Source organism: Coturnix japonica, chromosome 2 (genome assembly GCF_054131305.1).
Source record: "Coturnix japonica strain WE chromosome 2, WE-NBRP24, whole genome shotgun sequence".
NCBI classification, from domain to species: domain Eukaryota; kingdom Metazoa; phylum Chordata; class Aves; order Galliformes; family Phasianidae; genus Coturnix; species Coturnix japonica.
The window spans coordinates 35,290,570-35,297,685 of record NC_140664.1 but is presented as its reverse complement, the minus strand read 5'-3'; the positions used below and the strand labels follow the sequence as shown (position 1 = coordinate 35,297,685).

General features: G+C 42.2%; 2 long non-coding RNA genes across 2 annotated transcripts; one reads left to right on the top strand and one right to left on the bottom strand.

Annotated features, from left to right (window-relative positions):
• Nucleotides 1-528: 528 nt before the first annotated feature.
• On the bottom strand, nt 529-4,492 carry LOC146761770 (uncharacterized). The gene is made up of 2 exons (XR_014943386.1): nt 4,173-4,492; nt 529-1,049 (listed from the first exon to the last, which is right to left on the bottom strand). It is a non-coding gene; the product is annotated as an uncharacterized LOC146761770 (long non-coding RNA).
• A 1,585-nt stretch (nt 4,493-6,077) lies between these two features.
• On the top strand, nt 6,078-6,908 carry LOC146761769 (uncharacterized). The gene is made up of 2 exons (XR_014943385.1): nt 6,078-6,217; nt 6,667-6,908. It is a non-coding gene; the product is annotated as an uncharacterized LOC146761769 (long non-coding RNA).
• Nucleotides 6,909-7,116: the final 208 nt, after the last annotated feature.

Sequence of the window (7,116 nt, the reverse complement as noted above, 5' to 3'; positions counted from 1 at the left end):
TCAGTTAAAATAAAGATTCAGCATACAAAAATTATGAAAAAAAATCAAGCACTGTAGTATTGATTATGTAGTTGTATGTACCATACAGTAGGGAAGACTGTTTATTCATTATGCTCTTTTATATACAAATACAGTCATTCTTACTCGGTGTGTATGATTTACTACTTTATAGTCTTCTGGGATCAATATGAAAAAAGTTACTTAAACTTGGTAGGAGAGTTAAGCCAAAGTTCCAGAATTAGCTTACAGAATGCACAGTAAAAGCAAAGGTTTGAATTTGGCTTGGTTTCCTCTTCTAATTATCTTCTGAGCCATTGATATACCCTTTCCCCAAATGACTGTAACCAGTCTGGTATTCTACGCCTTTGATTTGTTATCCTACCCAAAGCTCTTGGGCAGAATTCGCTAAATGATCCTGATGGTGCTTAAATTCACATGGTGCTAAAAAGCCAAGAAGTAGGAGTGTGAACAAAAGGGAAGCTGAGGCCAGTATTTTAGGTCCAACAAGAAAACGCATTTAGACCTGAAGAGGAAAAAGGAAGAGACTTATGATCCATGATCTTTAACTCATCTACTGCAGCTGAGGGCAGACTGTTTAGAACATGTTTGTTCACAGTTCCCAAAGCTTCAAAACATTGATAATAATGTTTAAATATCTTTGTAAAGCATGTGCTGGATGAAAAATACTACATAAATGCCTTTATGTAGCAAGAAGTTGTGCATTTGCTGCATTTTGAGGAAGTGTGAACTCCACTTTTTTCAGAAAACCCTCAATTACAAGATAAAAGCAATTGGTAGAAGGGTGATAAAGACAACTTCTAATTGATCATCTAGCAGTGTGTCCAAGTAATGTCCAGTTTAGTGTGTAAGAAAAGGGTGAAGCTGCAGCTGTTTTTGTAATCTTGGCGTGTTGTCCACTCTTGGGAGTCTTCTCAAATGGCCATTCTCTGCTTTAGATCTTGAATGCTTTGTGATCTTCCCAGTCACATGTCCAAATTACTTCTGGTTTCATGAATGGTATTAAATTCATATTGTTATTTAAATTATTCCTGGGGAAAAAAAAAAAAACAACAAAACAAACAAACAAAAAAACCAACATATATTCAACTAAGCCTTTTACTGAAAATACACCATTGAATTTTAGGGAGCTGAACGTTTATTTACAATATTTATTATCCAATTCTGTTACAGAGACACCCTTTTCTACCCATATCCTTTTCAGTACTGTAGGACAGATGCTGATTTTCACTTGTATAAAAAATGAATAATAAATGAATAATAAAAATCAAAATTAAATATATAGCTTGGGCAACTACATACAGGTATTACAGGTTGTTTCTAGTTATTGTAAGTAGTGTCTTTGCAGCTGTCTGATCAGTCTATGTCTCTCCTCCTGCCCATGGATGTAATCCAGTAAAACCAGCCATTGCAAGTGTACACGGATACTGCAGCATTTTGTGTGCTTGACAGAAAGAGCTCTTTGAGACACAAATGTAAACCCTGCACACATTTGTCAAAGGGATTCTCCACATTCCATACTTGTGCATGTATGTAATTTAGTAACTGAATGACTTCATCTTATCTTCTTGTTTTAATTCAAATGAATTTGGTGCTCCTGTAAAGAGAAGTGACAGGCTTGTGACTTGTCACTGCTATTGTGAAGTTTGATGTCTTATTTGGGAAAAGCTGATTGATCATCAGGTCTCCAGGAGCAAGTACCCCTTCCAAAGACAGTTGATATATCCAGTTTTAGTTCTGCAATCACATACTGAAATAAAAATGAGTATTTCATAATGTTTCTGAAGCTATAGTTTGCAAGAGATCCCCCAAGAATTAGTTTAAAATCATTTGTACACTTATGAATTGCACCCTTATATACTGGATCAAGTGTTTGTTAGAGATTCACAGCACCCGGAATGGCTGCATTTGGTGGGCACCTCTGGGTCCATCTGCTCCAACTGCTGCCCAAGCAGGGACACCCAGAGCACAGTGCCCTGGACCTCAGTACTTGGAGTTTGCTATTAAATCTATCTGCCAAATGGAAAACGTGAAGATTTAAAACCACCCAGCCAGTAAAAAATTGATTGCACTGATAGATTCGTTTTGTTTTGTTTTGTTTTTAATGGAAAGAAGATAACTGATGCACTTTGGCTTTTACTTATCAGTATACTGATCAGTATACTGATCACTACCGACTTATCAGTATTTCAGGTCTATACTTTGGCATCTACTGACTTCTTCTGGCTAGAAAGAAAAATGCTGAAAGATAAAGTGGAGACCAAAGAAGACACAGCAAAGGTAGTAACTTTACAATATCTTATGATACTGAAGGGGGAGAGGAGAAGGACAGACACCGGGAGATATGCAGCTGCAGGTGATCACGTAGTTCTTCAGTTTGACTTTAAAGAGTGTATGAGAACTGCTAATACAGTAGAGGGTTGCTTCTTCTCCTTGTGGAAACATGAAATGAGAGGTGTCTTTTTTTCTGAAGTACTTTTATTTTTCTATTTAAAAATATTACTGAAAATTCTGTACCACTTTCTTATCTTAAGATATATATCTTAAAGTATATATCTTAATATATCTTAAATCATGGCTTAAAATATTAAATGGAAATATATTGCAAATGAAGTGGCACAAACAGTACGCAGAAGGGACAATATAAAATGTTTATGTCTACAGACACTGCAGAGATGAGAATGGTTTCCCATGAGAAAAGTTCCACCTGAAAGACATAGCAGTTTATTCACTAAAGTGCCTTTCGTGCTGCAAAAACTATTAGTCAAGCAGCTATATGGTTCTTTACAGTTTTGTTCTTTGCTCTTCATGGTACATCTGTGTGGCTGCCTCAGTTGGCGTGAAGGTTTTGGGTGAGTTGTAATGGCAGCTCTCCAGGCAGCAGGTTGGTCGTACTACAAGCGTTGGCTTTTGGGGAAAATGGGCTCCCTCTGGTGAGTGGTTGAGTGCTTGTCAGCTGAACCACCGGAGTGTTTGGGATTGTCCTGGCACATCCCTGGATGTGTTTAAGAGCTGCTTGGATGTGGTGCTCAGATTTAGCAGAGAGTTGTTAGAGTTACAGTACTATGGTTAGGCTGCGGTTGGACTTGATGATCTTCAAGGACTTTTCCAACCTGTGTAATTCTATGATTCTATGGATCACATTTTTGCATGCACTGTCACAGCACTTGAGCACCCACATATAAAGTGTCACTGGTGAGTGCTAACAGTTGTCTTTATTTTACTAAGCAGACGTTTTGCACTAGTGAGCCTCTCAATGCTTCGCTAACTGGGAGGCTGACCACAAGCAATAGATCCCTATAAAAATTCAGCTATTGCCAGTATTTAAGGTAATTTTGCATTGCTTCAGTCCTAACTCTAGCCTTTGTAAATTCTCAGTGTAGTTGGTTACAATTTCTTGGGCTTTTTTTCAGTTTATTCTGTGCTGAGGGATTTATCGTCTTTATGTTTTGTAGGCTGCTAGTCTGAACTGAAAGGCACAAATACACTTTGCTTTTGTAAAAGGTACGTGTATACACATATAATGTTGGAAATTAAAGCTCTGTAGTCATCCTCCTTGCTTCATTAATTCAAATCTCTGCTGGCTTTGATTGCTGCAAGATGTCAAAATGGTTCAGTGAGGTACTGTATAAACCATCTCCTCAATATTTGATCCGACCCTTAACACTGTAAAAGGTTGTTTATCGTTAAATTTGTCATTGAAGCAAGGTTTGTAAACTGAATATTCTCTCAGCATTTACATCCACAGCCTCCTTAAGCAGGCATCCTGCCTTGATGGAACTGGGAAGCTGGGGAGAGCTGGGGAGAAATTGTCTTAGATCTCTCAGGTTGTTTGCAGTAGAAGTGAGAATCTCTAGTTCTTGATCTAGCTCCAGAGCGGGCTTATTGAAATTCCTGCTTTCTTTTTAAAGTTTTCGGTTCTCTGTGATAACCGATCTCTCATCCTTTCAGTAAATAGCCTTCAAAGGGTGTTGTGGAGATAAACCAGCCACGTGAAGGGGACAAAAGAGGAGGAAAGGGGACATTCGGTCCCTAGGTATTATTCAAACAGAAATAGACCATGCAAATAAAATAGTTGTGAATGCTGAAGTATGTCTAGATAATTTTAAACGTATCTCAAAGCCAAGTAATAATGACTGGATCATAAAACCCACCTGAATTACTCAGCTTAGTTAAGCATTTTCTTCCAGTGTAGCTGCTAGCCATGGCAGCTGTGATCCAATGAGGGGCTGAATCCCATTCTCTCTCATGGCTCAGCGTAAGTCAGAGATGTTCAGAGCACCAGACTGTAATGCATTCTAGGCAGAGAAACATAACTGTGCCCAGTAAAGCAAGTAGATGAAACTGGGAGCACTGAAACCAAGGCACATTTGGTGAATGGTAATCATTAAGACGATCATGTTGATTGGTTTGGATCTGGAAGGAGGGCAGCTTTTTCCTATGGTCTGCAGCTTTCAACAGTGCTTCAGTGAAACTACAAATGAAACATCAGTCAATGAGCTACAAGTAAGATTATCTATTAATAATAATCAGGAAAGATAAACACCCTAAATCTCAACACTAGCAGCTACCAATAACCCAAACCTTCCGTCTGCCTGGTTTAATTTCTTTTCATAGTTTAATTATGAATGTAAATGTCAGACGTCAGGAGCTGCAGTGCACTTAATAACTGAATATAACTGCAAAGGAAAAAAGAGAAAATCGGGACCATTTTCACTGGGCAAATTTTAAGATTACAGCCTTAAACAATTTGATTTTTTTTTTCCTCAAAAATAGCATCAAATTTTATACTTAGATGTCTTGGGTATAAAAAATGCCCTTTTTGGTCATGTTAGAAGAGATATTCTTAGTAGCACCAAAGGAAAGAGAGATTCTTTGTTTGCTTGTGTTTTGGTTTGTTTTAAATAAATATATCACTGCCAGCCTTGTTAGAAAGCAAAGGGTTCTACTCAGCTTTGGTGTCACTGAGGGATTAAATACGTTCTTAATTTCTTTCTGATCTCGTCTGTCTCTGCTGACTGATCAGAACTGCAGACAGCGGGCTGTTGAAATCGGAGCCGTCACTGTCATGTCCTAAGTTTGTCAGCAGCACTGATGTGCTTCTGCTGAGCTGCCGGCAGTAGGGCTACTTACATATGCCAAAACCCCAGCTCATCCCTTCTGTGATGAGAAGTAATTGGCGTGAGGGGACATTAACTGCCACAGCAACTTTCACACCTGTATAGCACAGCAGTTTTGGGGGGGGTATTAAATACAACGATCTTTACACCTGCAAAATGCTGTTAGACTACTGAGGAGGAAAGCAATATATACACGTATGCTATAAAGCTAAAAGACACCGACATAATACATAGTAGTACAGCCCACCTCCTAGAGCATATTTTATTCAGTTCTTTCATTCTGGCCTTAGTTAGCACAGACTGTGGGCTGAGTGGTAGCAAAGAGGAAATTCATTTCACCCCAGTGTCGTTGGATGGGCTTTGGCTGTACGGTTACATGAGTGTCGTTTGCAAAGCCATGACTTTAGTATCTATTTAGCATGTCCCAACATATCTTGCGCCAGTACAAATTTGTCGTGGCTCCTCTGACATAAAACCAGCGCAAATACAAACGGGCTGCCTCGAATTGTTTAGTTCAGTTCAGATGTCTGATCTTTTGGAGCGGCTCCAGCATTGTATTAAGCCTTATTTCTTTATTTATTTAATTACTTGCCTGTACTTAAGTATAAAAAGTGCCAGGATTTGTGTTCTTGGAAATGCAGGCGTGGGGAGCTCTACCCTGCCCCAGACACCGCTCTGCGCTTGGTCCTGTGTAGTTCAACCTCGAACGGAAGGGCACGAAAGCCGCACTGACAGCTTCTGGTGCAGTCCGAGAGTATTTTAATTTCACTGAGAAAAACTCAACCGCTTTGCGATCTTAGCGATCTTAGCGATCTTTGTGATGGTGAATTCATCTTGTAATATGAGTGGCTCCGATCTCTAGTACGCTGTCCCTAATACGAAGAAAGAGCCACGTCCAGGCTCCCGTTGGCTTCAGTGGGGTTTGTGTAACGCCACGACTTACCCACCCGGAGCCCACACCCAAACCGCTCTCTCCCTGCTCCCCGCGTCCCTCCCACCCTTCCCACGCTTCTGATGGATGCCTTCTCCCCGGGTCAGGAAGGCGGCACGGCCGCCCCGAGCAGCGCCGGCAGCCGCGGGTAGGGGGTTAACCCTTTCCCGGGAGCTCCGAGCTCCTCCGCGATGCGCTGCTCTGCCTTCCCTGCTTCGGGCCGTTCGGGAGCCGCCGAGACTGCGGTCCCCATTGGGCAGTAGCACCTTTCCGGGCTCCGTGGACTGCCGGGCAGGGTGAAGCGCTCTTAACTGCGCCCGGGATCCCGCACGCCGCTGCAGCCGCAGAGTCGGGAGCGTAGCGGTGTCCGCCCGGGGCCGCTGTGAGCTCCGCTCGGGGCAGCTCGGAGGGGTTCGGCCTGAGGTGTGCGGTGGTGAAGGGGAACCGGGCACCTTTTGGACGCTGGGAGCTGTGATTTGGATGGGAAGCATTTCACGTGATTTTGACATGTCGGAGTTTGGAAAGTTTTTTGGTTATATATACGTTATGTATTATTAATATCCATTTCTTAACTTCAATTGTATTTTACGCCTTCAGCAGTACACCATCCCCGGGCAGAGGTTCCAAGCACCGCGCACTTTCCCAACGCGATGTCCCGAAAGGTCTTTTATTCGGAGTGATTGCTTTGCACAGAGCTCACTGTAAGCGGTTTGGAACTGCTTGAAGGAGGCAAAGCGCGTTGCCTTTAAGTACGCGTTTAAAAAAAAAAAAAAAGAAAAAAAAAGAAAAAAGAAAAAAAAAAAAGCCTCTGCCTTGAGAAAGGCTCGGCTCGCAGGAAACCCTCCGGATGTTTGCTGCTTTTCATGTGGCATCTGTGGTCTGCTCTGATAACGGCGCGCTCCGTGAGGGCCCCGAAATAGAAGTGCGGCTCTCTGCGGAGGATCCCCCCGCGCAGCGCTCGGGCGGGTTTAAAAGGTCATCGGGAGTCGGGTGGGAGGGGGGTGGGGGTGAGGGAGTTCACGTCTCACCTCGGGGCCCGGAGGGGGT